Source organism: Scyliorhinus torazame, chromosome 18 (assembly GCF_047496885.1).
Source record: "Scyliorhinus torazame isolate Kashiwa2021f chromosome 18, sScyTor2.1, whole genome shotgun sequence".
Lineage (NCBI taxonomy): Eukaryota > Metazoa > Chordata > Chondrichthyes > Carcharhiniformes > Scyliorhinidae > Scyliorhinus > Scyliorhinus torazame.
The window spans coordinates 102,485,061-102,506,659 of NC_092724.1; the positions used below are offsets into that span (position 1 = coordinate 102,485,061).

Genomic DNA, 21,599 nt, shown 5'->3' on the forward strand with positions numbered 1-21,599 from the left:
TGTAGACTACAGTTGAAAGATAGCTAAATAATCTGAACAGACCCGTTGCTGCTCAAAGTGTTGTTGTGCAGATAATTTTCAGTTGAAAGACTTCCTATCTTTTGTCTTATGTATGTCAGCTGTAATATTTTGTTTGCATGGCCAAGATTTTAGGACAAAAGACACAACAAATTAAACATTCTGTTCCATGAATGCAGATGCAGCTCTGCAACGAGGTCACTTGTACTATTTAACAGCACATGTACAACTGTAATCTTTTCATAAACTGAGCCTCATTTTAAAAATGTTTATCTTTTCCCTTCCAGTTCTTTTACCCTCAAACGAACTGTGCGACAGAATTTAATAAGAGTGACTGCAAGAAAGCGGTTGGGTAAAGCTTAACCTTGTTTTGACCCAGACAGGCTAAGTTTACGGAGGCTCGTTATCCAGATATTTCTTGAACTATGAAAACAAATGAAAACAATCACTGCGGTCTAAATATTGGACGATATTGAATCCAACGATTCACAAACATGGGGAAATTTGCTACCTGTAGCCACAGTTGTACAATTTGTACAGAGCGCTTAAATTCTTCAAAAGAGGCAAAATGTATATACCTTGCTTTGAGAAGCAATAAAAACCTTCTAAACCCCAGGTCAGTAATAGTTCTTTGTTTATCTTGTTACCAGGTTTGGATCTGCTGTTTCTACTGCAGAATTGTATCCAATCTCTAACCCCTCCTTGGCAAATGTTCACATTCAATAACCCCTGTGGTGAGCCCTGTATGGCTGCATAAGGCTGTTGTATATATGTTCACTATTGTTCTACTGTTCTAGTACTATCATTGCACGCTGTGGATGAATCCCTTCCATTCCAGGTGGAGAGTGATGCGTCTGACTTTGCCCTGGTCGCTACCCTCAACCAGGCCTGTCGCCTTTTTTCCCCGTACCCTCCATGCCTCCGAGATTCGACACTCCTCCGTCGAGAAGGAGGCACAAGCCATTGTGGAACACTGGAGGCATTACCTGGCCGGCAGGAGATTCACTCTCCTCACAGACCAACGGTCAGTTGCCTTCATGTTTAGTAACACGCAGAGGGGCAAGATTAAGAATGACAAGATTTTGCGGTGGAGAATCAAACTCTACACCTATAACTACGACATGTTGTATCGCCCTGGGAAGCTCAACGAGACCCCAAATGCCCTGTCCCGCGATATATGCGCCAGCGCGCAAACAGACCGGTTACGGGCCATTCACAACGACCTCTGTCCCCCGGAGGTCACCCGGCTTCTTCACTTCGTCAAGGCCCGCAACCTGCCTACTCCACTGACGATGTCAGGGCTGTGACCCGGGATTGCCAAATCTGTGCAGAGTGCAAACCGCACTTCTATCGGCCGGACAAGGCTCACCTGGTGAAGACCTCCCGCCCTTTTGAACGCCTCAGCATGGACTTCAAAGGGCCACTCCCCTCCAGTGACCGTAATGTGTACTTTCTCAACGTTGTTGATGAGTACTCCCGCTTCCCGTTTGCAATCCCTTGTCCTGATATGGCCTCTGCCACTGTCATCAAGGCCCTGCGCAGCATTTTCTCCCTGTTTGGTTTCCCCGCCTATAAACATAGCGATCGGGGCTCATCTTTTATGAGTTGAGGAGCTGCGACAATACCTGCTCAGTAAGGGCGTCGCCTCGAGCAGGACTACCAGCTACAACCCCCGGGGGAACGGGCAGGTGGAGAGGGAGAATGCTACGGTCTGGAAGGCCGACCTTCTGGCCCTACGGTCTAGAAGTCTCCCAGTCTCCTGCTGGCAAGAGGTCCTCCCTGACGTGCTCCACTCCATCCGGTTGCTTCTGTGTACTGCCACAAACTAGACCCCTCACAACCGTCTATTAGTCTTTCCCAAGATGTCGATCTCCGGGGTCTCGCTCCCGGCCTGGTTAACGAAACCTGGGCCGGTCCTCCTACGGAAACACACGAGGAGCCATGAGGCCGATCCCATGGTCGAGCGGGTTCAGCTTCTCCACGCGAACACTCAGTACGCGTATGTGGCACACGGCGATGGACGACAGGACACAGTCTCCCTCTGGGACCTGACTCCCGCGGGCCCCCCCCCCACGCCCATTATCACCGCGCCCCTCCCAGCCACCTCCCCACACACTTCCCCACCTACACCTTCACCAACATCTCCCACAGGGTCCTTTAGCCCTGCCTCTGCGTCGTCACCCTATCCGGGACCCTGTTGTGCGGGCGATGTGCTCCCGGAGCCAAAGGTTTCGACGCCAGTGTCCACGCCGCAGCCGGAGCGGAGGAGTTCGCAGCAAACAATTTTTCCTCCTGTGAGACTGAACTTATGAGTCTCTTTCATCCCTGCCTGACTTTTTTTAACGGGGGGGTGAATGTGGTGAGCCATGTATGGCTGTGTAAGGCTGTTGTATATATGTTCACTATTGTTCTACTGTTCTAGTACTATCATTATCTCCACTGTTGCATATACTTATTGTTATTGCTGTTATGTTATTGGTTGTTCCTGTTGTACTGGTGGAATGTTATTATTGGTGCTGCTGTAGGCTCCACCTGTGGCTCCGCCCAGCTGTGGAGGTATAAAGCCTGTTGATCTGGGGCAGTCTTGCAGTGTGGGAGGAGCTACAGGTCGGCACATATTTAGTTTATTAAAGCATCGGTCACTGCTTCTCAGCGTCTCGTCTGAATTGATGTCTATCACCCCCGTTATACAAAATACCGGAACAAACTTTTCATTTGCAAAGAACCTCTCTCAACCTCAGGATGTTCCTTAGCACTTTACAGTTAATTAAGTATGCTTGAAGTGTATTCACTGTTGCAATGTGGGAAATGCAGAAGTCAATTTGTACACAGCAAGGTCCCAAAAACGCAATTTGATAATGACTAGTTCTTTTGTTTTAGTCAGATCAGTTGAGAAATAAATATTAAACTATTAAGGAAGAAGAACTGTCCACCTGTTCCTCTAGAGAATATTTTATATCCAACGGAGAGGGCGGAAAGGACCTTAGTTTAATGTCCCATCAAAAAGACAGCACCCCTGACACCTTAGGTCTATAATGGACTATCAAACCGGATTCTTCTGTGCTCCAATACCTGGAGTAGGATTTGAATCCACAATCTTCTGACTGAGAGGCAAGAGTGCTCCAGGCAGCCAGCTTGTGAATGCAGGAACAGGAAGACTGCACACTCAATTTGTGGCCAAGTGTCCACTTTGGCAGAAAGAGAACATTTTTTATTCATTAGAGACTGGGAAACATGTGCATTAAGTTTGGGTGCCCTTGTACATGATCACAGAAAGCTAACATGCAGATACAGCATGTAATTAAGAAAACAAATAGTGTGTTAGTTACCAAATAGTTAAAATAGAAGAGTGAAGACCTATTTTTACTATTGTACAGGTCATTGGTGAGGAAACACCTGGAGAACTGTATGCAGTTTCGGTTTCGTACCTGAGGAAGGACATATTTGCCATAGAAGGGAGTTCAATAAAGGTTCACTCGATTGCTTCTTGGGATGAGATACTTTCCTCTGGGGAGAGATCTCATTGAAATATATAAAATTCTTAAAAGGCTTGAAAGACTTGAAAGGCAAAAAAAAGTGTTTCCCCTGGCTGAGTAATCTGGAACAGGTGGTCACAGTTTCAGAATAAGGGGTTGGCCGTTAAGAACTGGTGACAAGGAGAAACTTAATTCCTCAACGGGTTGTGAGCCTTTGCGATTCTCTACCCCAGCTGCCAATGCTCGGCCATTGAGTATATTCACGCTAGAGTTCAAAACAATGTCTGGGTACTAATGTAATTAAGGGATATGGGGATAGTGCGAGAATGTGTAGCTGAGGTAGAGGATCAGCCATGATCTTGCTGAATGGTGGAGCAGGCTCAAAGTGCCAACTCCTATTTTCTTATGTTAATACACCAGGAAAATCCTACAAGCCACATATAGGGTGCACAGACCTCTGGGCCCAAATTGCCAAGATGCTTTCCCTGTCATGCAAAACTCTACATTTGGAATCATAGAATCATAGAATTTACAGTGCAGAAGGAGGCCATTCGGCCCATCGAGTCTGCACTGGCTCTTGGAAAGAGCACCCTACCCAAGGTTAACAGCTCCACCCTATCCCCATAACCCAGTAACCCCACCCGACACTAAGGGCAATTTTGGACACCAAGGGCAATTTAGCATGGCCAATCCACCTAACCTGCACATCTTTGGACTGTGGGAGGAAACCGGAGCACCCGGAGGAAACCCACGAACACACGGGGAGGATGTGCAGACTCCGCACAGACAGTGACCCAAGCCGGAATCGAACCTGGGACCCTGGAGCTGTGAAGCAATTGTGCTATCCACAATGCTACCGTGCTGCCCCCGTTACAGAATGCTGTATCACTTTTAAAAATGCACGTCCCCATTTCAAAAACCAAAACGTGATTGTAATGTTACTTGAAATTCGCTTTTCCCAGCCCGGGTCACTGTCTATGTGGAGTTTGCACATTCTCCCCATGTCTGCGTGGGTCTCACCGACACAAAGCGAAGATGAGAAGGGTAGGTGAATTGGCCACGCTAAATTGCTACTCAATTGGGGGGTTAAAAAGAATTGGGTACTCTTAAATTTATATATTTTTTAAAAATTGTTTTAATTGCTTTGATGGTGAAATTATAGAGAAGAGGAGAATCAAAAAGAACGTGGTCAGAATTCAGTAGTAGCTGCAAGCGATTTATCTGGAAAAAAATCCTCCAATCGAGACACAGAAAATTATTCTAAATAACCTTAAATGGCTTAAAAAGTGACAATTTCAGCTGCAATCAAAACCTTCAGATTCGTTGGATCAGTTGAAACTGGGCATCGTCAGATCAGTTGATCAGTTGAAACTGGGCACTGTTTTAAACAGAATATATTATCTTACAGTTGGTGAAAACTGAAGAGGATAATGAGGCTGGATCAGTTACACTAATAATGAAAATTCACTCCCATCAACCGAAACTCTAGAATCTTTTCACTTACCAATCCTGATCTCTTAAGATTTTCTGAGATAGTCACCTACCTAGCTCTGTAGACTACAATATGTGGTGATGCTTCCCCTCACTATTGCTCCATGACTTTAATGTCTGTCAATACATTCTGGCACATTTGAGGCTGGCCCTCTTCGACCGACAACAATCCAGACACATTTCCCTGTGTTGGGGTGGAAAGGACGGTCATTAAATATGCACCCCATCACAAGAGAGAACCCACTAGTGCTAACAGTGGAAGGTTCTCGTGCTGCTGCAGCTAATGGGCTGCTTAAACATCAATAGAGGTGGCCGAGAATTTAAAGGGGCAGAGGGCCTTGAAGAAAACAAGGGGAAGCCTTTTCCAAGACCGAGGCCGAAAGGCGCAAGTTCTCGGAATCAAAATGGAAGCTGGAGAACGGCATCATCTGGCCCTTCATTCTCTGTTTCAGCACATCATTTATCCCTTAACGTAAGTGACGTGACACTGGTGCACACAAAGGTGACAAAACCCTCCTGGGGAGGTGTTATCTATCTGTGACTTGGAGGCAGCGTCTTAGCTGCTCAGCAGTTTGATTCGAATTGTCAAAAGAGTGATTTCTTAGAAGCAAGGCAAGTTTGTCAATCCTGTCTAACACAAACCTCTCCATCTCAGCAGTTTTATATAAAATTATAAAGTGGCATACAATTGGAGATGCTCACTCATGCAAATAGTATTTTGTTTTTTTTCCAAACGCTCACATAACTTCTATGTATCTTGTGCATTCTGACAGAGGGGCTGCTGCTGTGGAATGTGCATACACTGAAGAAACGTGTATTTTAAAGTTGAGGCAGCCTTGCTGTCTAGGATTTGACAAAAAGGGCATTTATTGAAGATGGTTAGGGTCATTTTAATATCATTTGTGCAGCTGGAAACTGTGGTGATGTGCATCAGTGTGAATGCATGTAAGCTAGCTAGACACTAGAGGGAGCACCAAAGACATCACACACACACACACTCAACCAATAGATCAAGTAGATAGGACATGGCCAATGGACATTCATGATACACAAGGAGGTGACATGACCACAGGGGGGCATTACAACCCATATATAAAGGACACCACACACATGATCTGCCTCTTTCCAGTGGAGGCAGTCAGTGAGTACAGAGACAGGGTTGATTCAATATTACACCCACCACGTAGATTGCAGCAGCTGGTTAGTCTGTCTGGGTAGCTATAGTAGGATTAGCGGTAGTGTTGAACCCGAGTAATAGAAGTGTAAATAGTTTAATAAACGTGTTGAAGTTCTCTCCACGTCTGAACCTTCCTTTGTCAAGTGCACCACAAGGAAGCCGCTTATGTTACACCTACAACATAACAAATCAGAAACTAATAGAATACGATTGGCTACCCTTCATACATCCAGCGTAACTTTACTTTCCATTGACTTGTTGATGCATTTAAATTTCATTTCTTTACTACAACTGATAATAGTCATCTGAAACAACAAAAGTGGAAAAATTAGGCGGCACAGTGGTCAGCACTGCTGCCTCACGGCGCCGAGGACCCGGGTTCGATCTCGGCTCCGGGTCACTGTCCGTGTCGAGTTTGCACATTCTCCCTGTGTCTGCGTGTGTCTCACACCCACAACCCAAAGAATCGCAGGGTAGGTGGATTGGCCACACTAAATTGCCCCTTAATTTGAAAAAAATAATTGGGTACTCTAAATTTTTTTTTTTTAAGTGGAAAGATTATCCCAACTAACAAACCCAGATTATGTTCATGCCTAAACTGGGAAGCAAAGGGGCCAGTAGCATTACATTACAGGGATTAGATTATCAATTCACACCCTGCTAGGTTATTAGAATTCTCCTGTTCGTTCCAACATTTCTCTCTCATTCTTTCCTCCCTGGTGATGCTGATGCTCAGTTCGTAGCTCCCATGCCTCCGAGGCAAAATGTTGTGAGTTCAAATCCCACTCCAGAGAGTTGAGTTTATAATCCAAAATGATACTTTGGTGCAGTGCTGTGGAAATGCTGCACTGTTGGAGGTTGTACCTTTCTCTGTCCTCACAGGTGGATGCAAAAGATCCTATGGCATCACCTTAAAGAAGGGCTGGGAAAATTCTGCCAGCATTTCAACCAGCAATATCAGAGAAATTAGTTATCTGGTCAAGATTGTGGTTGGTTGGACCTCTGTGCTCAAAATGGCTCCGACCTTTCTGACGTTATAAGAGTGACTACACTTCAAAAGTATTCCATTGGCTGTAAAGTGCTTTGTACCATTTTGAGATTTGAGGTCACTTTCATATCACTAGATATTGATTGGCAGTGGGAACCTTGGACTATTTCCTCCTTCGGAATCCAGGAGTATGGAGGTGAATTGTAGCACCCTAAAAGCTGCTTCATCTGGAACCAGTTAGCTCAGGATCAGTCGCGGATTGACGAGGGGACTATGCTGATTTGTACAGTTCACGATTCAGCCAATTGAGCCGCCCTAATCCGGACATTAGGGAGGCCCTGTGGCATAGTGGGCAGTGTTTGTACCACTAAACTAGAAGTTCCAGGTTTGGATCCCACCCAGAACGTGATGGTCAAGGAAGGTGCCTGCATAATGCAGCCAAACATGGTGAATATCAACCTGCAAATTCAGCCAACACAGGCCAATGGCAGGCAGGAAGAGCAGAAGAATTCTTGATCAGCCATGCGATGGAAAGAAAGTTGTAGCCTTTACTGTCACTATCCAGGCTACAACATGCATGTTGCCACAGCAACTCCAGTGCCCTGAGCGAACAGGACGCGACACCCCACCACCAATCTAGATATTAATAAGAACTTAAAAGCTGTGGTCAAAATCAACTTTTGTGAATGAAAAACACAGCAGCAAAGGGGGAAACCCACAAGGTATCAATATCAGCAAACAATGACAACAGCCCCAGGTACAGAACAAAAATGTAGTGACATTATGCGCATGAGATGTGAAGCAGAGGACAGGTTTCAAACTCATTCCAAAATGAGCACAATTCATAGGTCTTTCTGTGCTAAGATCATAAGACGACCAGAATACCCAAATAGGCTGAGAAGTGATGACTCTAACCAAGATCAACCCTCAAGTGCCTTTCTGGTTATGAATACACAGTAAATAACATGTTTGATTAAAAATCCCCAGGCAGGACATTAGGCAATGATCTGCAGAAAGATGTAACAAATTCAAAGGCCTTTAATCCAATCAATATATCAATTAAATAGGTTGTTCTTAAAGCGAAGATAAGAATGATAACAGACTAGGACAATAATTATTTTAATTAAAATTAAATAAATTAAAAAGTCACAAGGGAAATAATGGAGGGCTATTTTATCCAGAAGATGCAGAGCTAATAAGATTAAGCCATTTGAAAGTCTGGAATTAACACACAATTTTGGTCCTAATTACCAAGTACACAATTTGAACTTGCTTGGAGGAGCTAAAATAGAAACCTGAAGGATTATAAGACATAATTTTTATGGAGCAGTATATGTGGGTTCCACTCATACACTGCCTCCAAAGAGTGCGCTGGCTGGCACACAGAAGGTTGATACAGGGAGATGATGGAGATGAATACACAGATTTGCAGATGTGGTACTGAAAATCCTGGGAGAGGAGGTCCACAAGAGCAAAGGATGTCTTATAGGGGAGGACCATAGCATCCTGTCTCCCTCTCTCCTGCAGTAGTTGCCGTTACTTTGATCTAATATCATCCCTCTTATTTCTTGTCCAAGCCAAAGTACTTGGTCCACAACCAAGTACTCCTTTTCTCCTCTTGACTCCGACAAAGCATCCAATAAGGTGGAGTAGGCACTGATTTAAGTGAATCCTTTAGCGTATTTCCAAAATAAATGTTTCTTGCATCTTGGTGAAGTCTGGACAAAGCATCCCAGAAAGTCTGCTGATGTGTTTCAGAGTTCCTCTTCATAGCTTCAGCAACAAGTGAACATGAAATGTTGAGTAAATTGCTATCAATAAAGCATGAAATTGATATCAATGTCATGTTTACTCCCAAACAGCTGGTTGCTGTTAGGAGTGGGTGTTAGTTGATGTGTTAATCACCAAAATGCCATGAAGCCTCTTTAACATGTACTCGCTGGAATTTTAAGTGACAATCAGTTGCTTAATGATCCTCCAATACAATTTCTAATACAAGCTCAACTTTTTAACCAAGGTGTGGGTTGTGCCAAACCAGCTTTACTGCTTTGACCCCAACTGGTCACCTTTTTACCTCCCGAAGTATTTACAGAAAATGTCCTGTATTCTATCCTCATACACCCCGATACAGAATAGCTGAAATACCTGCCTTCCTTCATCATCCAGACCTCCACATGAACAATGACCAATTGGGTAAGGTACCAAGGGAACTGGTGGTACTTGACAAAATATACCACAGTACAAACCACATCCGTGGCATTAGGAGTCCAATAAAATGGAGCCTTAATTATCCCCTTAGCAATCATCCCAGCATCACGTAAACTCCTTTTTCGATTGGCACCTTGTACAAAAGGCAAGGGAACCAAATGTTGCAGGTCAAACCACCAACCCGACCATCTCAGAATGCCTAAAGTATCTGGAGAAAATAGCCGCTGATTATTTGAATGGCTAATAAACTACAATGAGCATGTACAAAAGCTCTGCTGCCTGTATTATAATAAGTATCAGATTCATATGTGCCTACACAAGTCACACGGTTACATTCCTCAACTTTTTCATCAGGCTTCCCATAGATTTTAATGAATACAATGGACACATTAAAGAAGAAAGCTTTGCTGGAAACTCAAAATGAATCCAGAAAACCATTTAAAAAATTTAATTGTTATGTACATACTATGTAGGCACTGTATTGCTACATGCACACACATTCCACATAGTTAATGGCCCATAATCCCAGTAGGAGCACTGCACATTCTAATTTGAAAAGCTAAAAGTCTGAACTATGAGTAGTTCTTGATATGGGGCCACTTTTGAGCTGCAATGAAATTATATTATAGCAAGAGCAAACCCAAGGCTGACTGGATCTGTCAGTTCTCATTTTCACCAGGAAAGATGCACATCACTGAAAACATTTCAATTATTTTGTTCCTTTCAGAGAAAGCAGGGAATAATTGAAAAGTAAGATCTCCGACATCAATAGCTTTAAAACATGACTTATGAGTTCAAAGGAATGATTTACATTCAAATACATTTTATAAACCTATTGTGATGGTTGAAATATGAAAAAAAAAATTACGCTTGGGTTATTCCTTGTTGCTCTGCGGTGGACCTTGGATGGAGTGTGAGTGGACTCAGGTGAGTGGATCGCTGGTAAGAATAGGATTGGCCTCAGCAGCGATGCCCTCTATGGTTCAACAGCTTACCGACACACACTGCCAAAGCTGCCACACAATGAATGGAGAAATACTGGAGAGGTCAAGGAATTTTTGAAAGCATGGCCCAGAGTGTTTGAGTGCCTGTAGCATTGAATACAGCCTGTATTAAACAAATGTACTGATGGAATATCAGGCTTGTAAACAAGCCAACATTGGTATCTCAGCTCCCCACACTTTAATTGGGAGCACTATCTCACCACTCCCTAGTAATTAGCTCTCTACACGGTTGTCACACAGCGGCCTGTCAAAGCACTAATAGCAAAACATCTTCTGCACACTGTTAGTCAAAGACCACAGAAGGAAGAACAAAGGCAGCAAACAGGGATTTTGCTGTCCTTTCATACACTGAAAGATCTCCTGTGGATAATTTGATAGAGGCACATTGGAGTGGGTGTATTTGACATTTTAACATCCAAGAAATCTCACCAACAGGAGTTGTTTGAAAAAAGACTGGACTACTTTTGGAAAAAGTCTCCTTGCACTTGCTGGATCGTTTAGTATAAGTCATCAAGTAACCGGAATGTAATGCCTCGTAAGATACATTGAGACTTGGTGGTGAGAACTACACAAGTTTTCATTCCCTTCTAAAGGTCCTTCCTGTTTATTCACTTATTTACCCTTTCTTTTATTTGTAGTTAGCATTTTTGATCCATGGGTGATTACTGAACATGTATCTTTAAGCCAAGCAGCAGAGAGAATGCAGAATTCAGAAGTTACAGGAGAAACCACTGCTAATCTGAACAGGGACTTCAGACATTTTGGCACCAGAGAGAGAAAGAGAGAGAGATGGGGTGGGGTTTGGTTTGATTGATTGGCTGGTGGTCAAGAATCAGCCAAAAGGCCATACTCTGCCCGGTAACAGGTGATGTTTGGATCCTATTCCAGTGGGATGATTCTCAGAGACCTGAGAGAGCAGTTGAGTCCCAGACACAGAAAGACAAGGACAAGGACCTACTCTCTCTCCCTCTCCAGGCAGGCTGAGAGTGCTGTATTCCTGAAGCTGCAGAGAACCGAGAGGAATTAATCCACAGGGGAACCATTACAGGCTGAATAGAATGGCAAGAACCTGCTCTTTCTCTCTCCAGAAAAGCTGTGAGTATTTCTGAAACTACAGAGACCTGAATGAATCCACAGTAAAACCTCAAATTGAAAGCAATGTTTGAAGAGTAGTACGGTGCTAAAGACCACCATCTGAAACAAATACTCTTTTTTCCCTTTACTTATGATTTTTACGCCTTTCTTCTCCTCTGTGTTTGTCTGTCTTGAATGTGTGTGTATGCGTATAGATGGTGGGAAGCAAGGTAAAGCAGGGAATTACAAATTAGATAATAGTTAACCAGTTGTATTTCATGCCTATTTCATTACAGTTCTTGTTATAAACAAACAGTAATTGTTTAAAACTTACAAACCTGATGACTGTAATTATTGGTCGGCCAAGGGCCAAAGACTTTGGGTATTTTTGTCAGAATTATTGGTTAATTCACTTGTGTTGTGACTTCGGGACCAGTGGGGCTGTAATTGACTGTGCACTAGCCCAGGGCATCGTAACACCCAACAAAACTAGTGCTCCAAATTCAAGGCACAGTGCTCAGTGGGTTAAAATGGCAGCAGCCTGGGCCTCACCACAACCACACTCATTTTGTGCCGTTTGATGCTTTAATTTTTGACGGTTTCCTTGAAGACTGACAAGAGGTGTTTTCTCTCTACTGGGTCCCACAACAAGGCAACATCTAGACTATTCTGCCTCAAGCTTCTGGCCTCTTGAACATCCCGATTGATGGCCATGCCTTCAGCTGCTCAAACGCTAAGCTTTGGAATTCCCTCACTACATCTCTCGGCCTCTCCTCCTCACCTTCCTCCTTTAAAACACTGTTAAAACCTGGGGGCAGACCTTTTTTTATGGTTTCACCAAAGTCAATGGACTTTTGAACGGCTCGCTACATTTCATAGCCCCATTCTCACCATAACGGGGCAGCCCCTACCTCTTTGGCGATGCTTTTTCCTTAAATGGTATGGTCTCATGTTTTGTTGTGTATTGCCTCTATGAAGTACTGTGGATGTCTCGTTTGGTTAAGGGTGCTATAATAAATGCAAGTTGTAGTTGTTGAAAATCGTGGCTTATGGATCTACCATCAGGTTAAGATCAACATTTGTAAGATAACTGTGAAGAGTTGGTCCCTTGTACTTGCAATCACATCTTGGGACAACGCCCAGACTGACCAGAAGCTGATTGAAAGGTGATATGGGGACATTGGAGCACAAAGGGTGCACACAAAAAATTGGGATCCATGCATATCAGCAATTCCTCCTGATGTTCAGAACCCATACATCTGAAGCCCGTGGCCCCAATGCAACATGAAAGTTGTTTGTGCCAACTCTTCATCCTGGCTAACAGTCCTGATTCCAATGGTGAGATTGCAGTTACCCACTTTACATTATAAACTCTCAGTAGGGTACCTCTGTACTGTTTTTGATGTTTCACAATGGGGCTTTTCCTCACTCAGTCTTTCATGTTTTCCTTATACTGTGTCCTAATAGGTCTCAACCTAATTATTTGCAACACACATTACATACAATATCGGCACTCTTCATTGTGCACGTTACAGTTACTAATTTAACACTGAAGCTGCTGAGAGGTGATTCAGTTAGTCCCCGAGAGTATCGCTACCACAATAATGACTTCTTGTGGTAGGTTTGATTCAGCACAGGATTTGAGATTTGCATCATTCTTTTTTTAAAAACTGGATACTTGGTCTGTGCAGATCCGTAGATAAGCTAGATCCCAGTGTACAAAGGCAGGATGTGATGTAGCACTCTAACAACAACTCTTTGACATTATGCAAGAGAATGTTTGGTATTGAACACAGCAACAGCCAAACTTGATTAAGAAATGCACAGCCGTGACAACACCGAAGCTCTGAAATAAAAATAGAATATTCTCCTGTTATATCAATATTAAAATACCTCTCAACTATCACACACTACATCCTCTGAATGGTCCACAAGGGCCTAATCTCAGCTGGCACAATGTGAATTGAAACATTTCCTGAAATTACAGAACATGCAGTGTGTTACAGATCAATTGTGGAGTCGAGTTACTTTGGCACCATGTGCTTTTACAAGCGTGTTGCAGTCCGGAACTATGGATGGTAATGGTGAGACTCCAACTATATTTACATCACATGGCAGACCAGGAATCTCTCCCGCTCTTACCAACGCACCTTCCTTGGTCACAAGCCCTGGGATGAGACTCAAATCCGGAACTTCTAGGGGCGGCAGGTTGTGCAGTGGTTAGCACTGCTGTCTCATGGCGCCGAGGACCCGGGTTTGATCCCGGCCCCGGTGCACTGTCGATGTGGAGTTTGCACATTCTCCCCTTGTTGGCGTGGGTCTCACCCCGCAACCCAAAGATGTGCGGGACTTCCGGTGACGGCGGGTGGGAGGCAGCCACATGGTGGGCTCCCGTTCTGGAACGGCATTTTTCGGGGCTTTAAGCCCAGTCCCAGGGTCCACGGAGGCGGCAAAAGCAGGGAGAAGGCACAGAGGAAGCACAGTGAAGGCACAGTAAAGGAGAATGTTGAGGGTGAGCAAAAAAACGGCCGTAAAAAAACAGCTGAAGATCCGGCAGGGATTGGAAAGATCACCGTGGGGTCACCAAGGAAAATGGAGGCTGGAGCACCAGGGGAGGCCGCATTGCATACGGCTGAAGAAATAACTAAGGTGATGGCTACGGAATTCGAAAGGCAGTTTACAAAATACATGGAGACAATGAGGGAGGAGACAAGGGAGATTTCGAGTGTGCTCATGGAGGAGGCGATTTCCCCGGTGACGACAGCGGTGGCGAGCGCAGTGGCGGAGGCGCGGGAGCAAAGGGAGGTGCTGAAGGAAGTGGAGGAGACATTATTGCAGCACGGTGATCAACTTACCTCGATGGGGAAGGAGATGCGGAAGGTGATGGAGATTAACAAGGATCTATGAGGAAAAATGGAAGACCTGGAAAACAGATCCAGGCAACAGAATTTGAGGATTGTGGGGCTGCCCGAAGGAATTGAATGACCGAGGCCGATTGAGTATTTTGCCGCGATGCTGGCGAAACTAGTGAGGGAGGGGGAGGTTCCCTCCCGATATGAACTGGATCAGGCTCATCGGTTGTGGAGGCCTGTACCAAAGGCGAGTGAGCCGCCAAAGATAGTGACTCTGTGCTTCCGTAGGTAATGTGGGAAGAAGAAGGTCCTGTGCTGGGCCAAGCAGAAGCGGGTGGTGCAGTGGGCTGGAGCTGGTATACGTGTATACCAGGACTTTACGGTGGAGCTGGCGAGGAGGCGGGCTGCCTTCAACCGGGTGAAGAGGGCACTGTACATTAGCAAGGTGCGGTGTGGCATTGTATATCCAGCGAAGCTGAGGGTGACTTACAAGCTCAAGGACTTTTATTTTGGAACGGCGGAAGCAGCGGAGGAGTTTGCGAAGGCAGAAGGACTGTGGCAGAACTGAGAAATTGAGAAAAGGCCATGTGCCGATGTAACCTCACGACTCTATTTTCTTATTTTTTGTTTCACTGCGTGCGGGTGTATGGGCTAAAGGAGCCAATATTGTATATATTTGGACAAGGGAAGAGATGGGACTTTCACTCTAAATGAGGGCTCTTTGCGGTGTAGGTGGATATGCGGGGTTTGTGTGCTAAAAGGGGATTTCTGGGCTTTCCTAGGGCCGGGCAAGGGGGAAAGGGACCCGGGTGGGGCCTCCATGCTGGCCAGTTTAAGCCGGCCAGTGAACGGGAATGAGGTGGGGGGAGGGGCTGTGGCCATCGGAGCCTGGCAGAACAGGGTCCGAGTGGTCTAGCCAGGGTGGAAAGTTGGGGGGAAGGAACTGAAGTTGGGGGGAGGATTTTTACAAGAGGCAGCGGACGGGAGGAGTTGGAGTGAGTGGGGGGGGGGGGGGGGGGTTACAACTCTTGGGTATCATGTACAGTACTCTTTCAGAGGTTGGATGGCATTGAGTGTTTGGGGGGGGGGGGGGGGGGGGAGTGGACTCTATAGGTTAATGGTGACAATGGGCGGTCCTGGACTTCTTTTTCTCCTTTGTTTTTTGTTTCCACCGTGGGAGGGTTTGTTTTATTGGATGCATATATTGACAGGTGGGCCGTTGTTTGGGGTGATGGGAGGATGGGATCGTTGGTATTGTTAAGCGGATTGATTTTGTATTTGTTACCGTTTACTGTCTGTGGGTGGGGTGTAAATTTTGAAGGAAAATGTGAAAATGGAAAATAAAAACATTTTAAAAAAAAAACCAAAGATGTGCAGGGTAGGTGAATTGGCCGCGTTAAATTGCTCTTTAATTGGAAAAAAAATGAATTGGGTACCTTAAATTTAAAATAAAATCTGGAGCTTCTGGTTCAGAGATGCTACCCACGGTGCCACAGACCTCTGATACAGAATGTAGGTCAATTTATTTCCTTGCCCTGCAAAAATTTCCAGGAGAAATTCCTGGTCAGCCATGTGATGGAAAAGAAGCTGGAGCCTCCACCATCATTATCCATTGCTCCAGACTGAAACATGCATGTAAAAGTGCACATTGCCATAGTAATGTGGACTCCACAAGTGACCCTTGCCTCTGCTCAAGTATCGCCCTTCTTCCTTTAAAAGCATCGTCTCTTGCTGAATTACAGATCCATGCCCTCGAACAGATAGATCCACGCACTCCATCCAAGTGTTCATTGTTACCCTAGACAGTGAATGTCTTCAGATAATTTTATTGCAGGGGTATCACAGCTGATTATCTTATCACTGAACTGGCATCCACTATGAATAAGAGTGACCATTTTCTCTTCCCGAGCAGAGGCTCAAAACAGCATTGCAACTGGTAACGTGGCCGGGATCAGCACAGACAAGCAATTAGAACTGGGACCTTTTGTCCATAGGATTTAGCACTTTGCCACGTACTGCCTCTCATGACTGAGGAACAGATCTCATTTTAAATAATATTATCAGCAATTAGCCATTGCAGAAACACAGAGAGAACATGATTCCTTACACAACCCCTCACATGCAACCGACTGTGTATATTTCCCTGATACACACACGTATCCTGGATGCCATTCGTTGCATCACGTATATGGAATGCACAGAATCACAGGTTATTAACATGTGTATTCTCTACTTATTAACCACCTGTAAGCAAATGGTGAATGAATCAGCCCCAAGGTAATAATTTGGCCTTCTCCCTAAAATATTCGGAATGATGATGTTTTATAAAAATGGTTCTATGTTTATAGTGAATGTTTTTGGAGAGGTTCAAACTGCGAATCTGAAAACTGGCAGCCTTGTTTACAATCATTTCTTTGGGTTTTCACTGAAATAGCCTGAGTACCAGATACAAACAGTGATTAAATCCATTCGAATTGGTTGTGAAAAGGCCACAAAGAATGATTGGCATGCTCGTTCCAATTGTGCAATCATAAGTAGAATGGGAGTTCCTCAGTTTGCACTCCTGTCATTTTACTGCTGCAAAAATTACAGCCTGGGGCCAAAGGCAGACGAAGATTCTTGTCAGTCAGTTGTTCTTGCTGATAGGATCTCTCGAGACAAGAGAAATCCACACAAAGCAAACACTTGGAGCTTTCTCAGTTTTATCTTATTCTGATCTTTTCTTCTGCCGCAGTCACTCGGAATAGAGCAGGACTTGTGTCGAGGATTGCCAAGCCTCCTGGTTCAGCTATGAGTCTGACGGAATCAACATCTATCATAAGACCATAAGGCATAGGAGCAGAATTAGGCCACTCGGCCCATCGAACCTGCTCCTCCATTCAATCATGGCTGATATTTTTCTCATCCCCATTCTCCTGCCTTTTCCCCATAACACCTGATCCGCTTGTTAATCAAGAACCTATCTATCACTGTCTCAAACACACTCAGTGATTTGGCCTCCACAGCCTTCTACGGCAATGGGTTCCACAGATTCACCACCCTCTGGCTGAAGAAATTCCTCCTCATCTCCGTTTTAAAGGATTGTCCCTTTAGTCTGAGATTGTGCCTTCTGGTTCTAGCTTTTCCTACAAGTCGAAACATCCTCTCCATGTCCACTCTATCCAGGATTCGCAGAATCCTGTAAGTTTCAATAAGATCCCCCCTCATCCTGCTAAACTTCAACGAGTACAGACCCAGAGTCCACAACCATTCCTCATACGACAAGTTGTTCATTCCAGGGATGATTCTTGTGAATCTCCTCTGGTCCCTTTCCAAGGCCAGCACATCCTTCCTTAGATATGGGGCCCAAAAGTGCTCACAATACTCGAAATGGGGTCTGACCAGAGCCTAATACAGCCTCAGAAGTGAACGGTGGCTCCTGAAAGCAAGTAGCGAAGATCTTAAAAAGGATGTTTTGCACAAATAAATTAATAGTGCACATAATTTGTACAGAAGCTGATCGTTAATTGACAAATGGTGACCTGATCGCAGACTTGACAGCGTGATGTCATAAAATACACTTTGGCGCAGAGGTTAGCACTGCTGCCTCACGGCGCCGACGTCCCAGGTTCGATCCCGGCCCTGGGTCACTGTCCGTGTGGAGTTTGCACATTCTCCCCATGTTTGCGTGGGTTTCACCCCCTGTAGCCATCTGGGATGGCCACGTCCCGATTACAAAATGGACACCTGCAAAGAATGCAGGGAAAATTGGACAATGCTAAGAAACAAGCAGGTGCAAGCTCTGTCTGTTGATTAGAACCTTAAACTCTCAGACAGGACAGAGACTACTAAACAATCTACATACTAATGAGCCATCTCCGGGGACAAAAGGGAAAATTTAGATACACAATGTTAAGGCAGACTCCCCGGCGCCAGAAGAAGTTAAGACAAAGCAGATTGACAGTCACCAGGACATGCCCAGCGATCAGGGAACCACCCCTCTATTGGAGGAAAATCGATACAGATGATTGGCTAAGACCCAATTAGTTGAGGCCAAGTTCAAGGCCCGCCCAAAAGGGCGCAAAGCCCTTTTCCCGTATAAAGGTATCCCCCAAGGGAGAAACGCTCTCCTTTGGCTTTGGCTCTCAGCGAAGAGAGAGACCAGCCTAGCAGCTGCATCAGACCAAGTAACTCCCAAGTCAACACACGCTACGAGATAGACGCTCCTAGTTGCTACCCTGTAAACAGCTCAACCCAGCAGCCTCAGAACTGAGCAACGGCTATTGTTCCTCTGACTGAGTGGGCACCCAAAGCTAAGTATAGGCTTTAATAACAGTGGTAGTTTAGTTTGTAGAGTTTATGCATGAGCAGATTTGACTGTGTGTAAATAAATGAGCATTGCTTTTGAACTTACTAACTGGTGTATCGAGTCATAGATCAGTATTCGGTTCTGAACCTTGTGGCGGTGTCGAAAGATACCTGGTGACTCTTGAGCAAACGTGATTAAACAGAACCAAATTAAGAGCCAACCAAAAGTTAGCAACAACCCACAACCCAAAGATGTGCAGGGTAGGTGGATTGGCCACGCTAAATTGTCCCTTAATTGGAAAAAATGAATTGGGGACTCAGAATTAAAAAACAAATATATATACTTCTGAGCCACAGCAGGTCCAACCAGTCATCAGTAGCAACCACTAAGAAGGGGAACAAACTACTATTCCCCATTATGAGGGACTGCCATGTGGCGACATCACATCTGGTGCAGCGTCCCCCATCAATTTCAAACTCTATATCAAAAGAAATCCTGGAGGACCCCAATTGGCTGGGAATTTGGTGGGCTGAGGTGGGAATGATGAGGTTTGAATTTCATTGAAGGAATCGGGCACTAGCAGTGAGCATCAGTGTGAGTGGGGGGTCCGGATCACTTCACCTCAAACATCTTCAAGAAAAAAAGATTGATTTTCTCCTCCCTTTTAGCAATGTTTAATATCCCTGTTTGAAACCATGGTGTTGGATTTTGCAGCAAGCCCTTTTAAGAGTTAGCAAAGCCTTCTTTTCCTCCAGACCTGAATCGTTATTCACTCTCACTGCAAATTCCTTCTCGTTGCCCAATCAAGGCTTGTGCTCCCTGAGAACACGTTCGCACCACACCATTGGCTTTCAATGATCTCACTTCTGCCGGTTGTCCACGGTGTCACTTCTGCCAGAGTTGGCAACACGACTTGCTACCAGTCTGATTCAATGGGTTTGAGAAGGCTAGCAAGCCCAGTGCGTGATCTGCAGACTCTGCCGCATGGGCAGGTGGTGCTCGAAGAGGGTGGGTAGATGGGTTGTTTGGAGGTTTGTGCGCCGCCTCCGAAGCAGAGATTCCGCCTCTGCACATTCCCGACAAAGTCTCTCGATGTGTCCAGTGCCACCCCAGTTGAGCCTTCTCCATTTTAGTCAGCCACAAGCCAGGGATTACCATCAGTCGGCGCGGATGTTTGCTCCCTTCAGGGATCTTTGAAGATGTCCCTTTATTTCCATCGGATTTGAAGGATCTTGCAAAGACACCACTGATGGTGCTTCTCCGGTTCTTTTAAAGTGCCTGCTGTGGGTGCCTGCTAGGGCGACTTGGTGACAGTGGTTGGCGCTGTGAGACACCAGTGCTAACCACTGTCACCAAGTCGCCCTAGCAGGCACCCACAGCAGGCACTATAAAAGAACCGGAGAAGCACCAGTTTAAATTCCAACTTTGGGTAACTGTCGGTGTGGAGTTTGCATATTCTCCCCATGTGTGCGTGGGTTTCCTCCAGATGCTCCGGTTTTCTTCCACAGTCCAAAGATGTGCAGGTTAGGTGGATTGGCCATCTTAAATTACCCTTTAATGTCCAGGGATGTGCAGGTTAGAAGGGGTTATGGAGATAGGGCGGCAGAGTGGGCCTAGGTGGGGTGCGGATTCAGAGGGCCGTAGTTTGATGGGCCGAATTACCTCCTTCATTTCAGGAACTCTATGGTCCAAGTTTCCAAAGCATATAGAACAGCCTGGTTTAACTTTAAGTACATTACATTTTCACCTACAATGCAAGACTAACTGTTTTTTTCACATTGTAAACAGTTACACAATAGTCCATAAGAAGCTCATTGTCAGCTTTAGGGTGCCATTCGCTAGCCGTTAACTCACTATCATTGTACAAGGAATTTAAATTAATAGGGGCATTGTTGTCTTAAATGGGAAGTATTCCTTTGAAGGTGGGTGGGTAAGTAATGATTGATGGAGTGCTCTGGGAGTTGAATTCCAGAATGCAAAATGTAATAGCTTGAGGCAACATCACTGATGCTGGAAATTGTAGGCACCAGTCAAGGAACTCGATTTAATTAAATGGGAACAAAGTTCCATAGCGAGGGAGTTTAGCCGCGTTTTTCCCAGTGCTCGCAGCGCCGAGAAACACCCCGCTATTTAACATCCCTGGTTAGATTCAGTGGGGAATGCACAGCCTCGGCCACGCATGGCCCCATTTCTACACTGAGGAGTTCTGCTCGCTGGACTCAGTGTAGCGAGAGATCGGGACACCATTTGAAAATGGCATCCCAACCTCTGGAGCCTCCAACACAATCCTCAACCCTCCTGACCCAAGCCTAAACCCACAATGAGGGGGCCCTGCCCTGCCCCCCCCTCCCCCACTCCTTAACACCTACGCAGGACACTCCCGGCCCACTCACCACCGTGCTAAAAATGCCCGCATGGCACCAGCAGTGTCAGGGTGCCACTCTGCCCAGAGGGCAAGCACCTGGGGGCCTCTGAACCCCTGGGAGACACCCACGAGTGCCATTCCACCTGGTTCCCATTTGTGGAGATCAGTACTGAATGGTGCTCGGCCAAAGTCTCCGAGGCGAAGGGAATAGATCCCTACACCTCCGGCGCCGCAAGAATCTGCATATTATAGTGAGATTATCTGTCTCGCTCTAATATACAGATTTGACAAAAAGTGATCCCAGCCACAATGGACAGGATTCACCTCACAACGTCGCGTGTGTGGTCGTCGGTATTAGAGATATTATGGTACCCTGTAATGCTGGAAGACCATTGGTGTAGGAGGTAGTGTTTTCATTGGTTAAGCCTGCCTGCTGGTTCCGCCCAGTAAGGCGGAGTATAAGAGCCCGTGTCTCCCCACCATCTGCCTTCTGTTCCTGTGCTGCTGGGGGAAACATCTAATGGTTCATTATGCTTGGTGAAGAAACAAACGTATGTTTTAACGAGCAGTCGCCAATCAGCTTGGGTTTTTAGTAAAGTTACCATGCATTCTGTTCAGCTCTCGAATGAACTTTATTAAATTATGCTGTCTTGTGACA

General features: G+C 45.3%; 1 protein-coding gene and 1 long non-coding RNA gene across 2 annotated transcripts in view; one reads left to right on the forward strand and one right to left on the reverse strand.

Moving 5' to 3' along the window:
• Window positions 1-21,599, reverse strand: part of gas7b (growth arrest-specific 7b) — a 625,036-nt gene that overhangs the window by 490,300 nt on the left and 113,137 nt on the right. The gene's annotated exons all lie outside the window — the stretch shown is intronic.
• Window positions 11,355-21,599, forward strand: part of LOC140394833 (uncharacterized) — a 54,074-nt gene continuing 43,829 nt past the window's right edge. Inside the window, exon 1 of the long non-coding RNA XR_011936025.1 lies at window positions 11,355-11,457. This is a non-coding gene — a long non-coding RNA (uncharacterized lncRNA). The remainder of the gene's footprint in view (window positions 11,458-21,599) is intronic.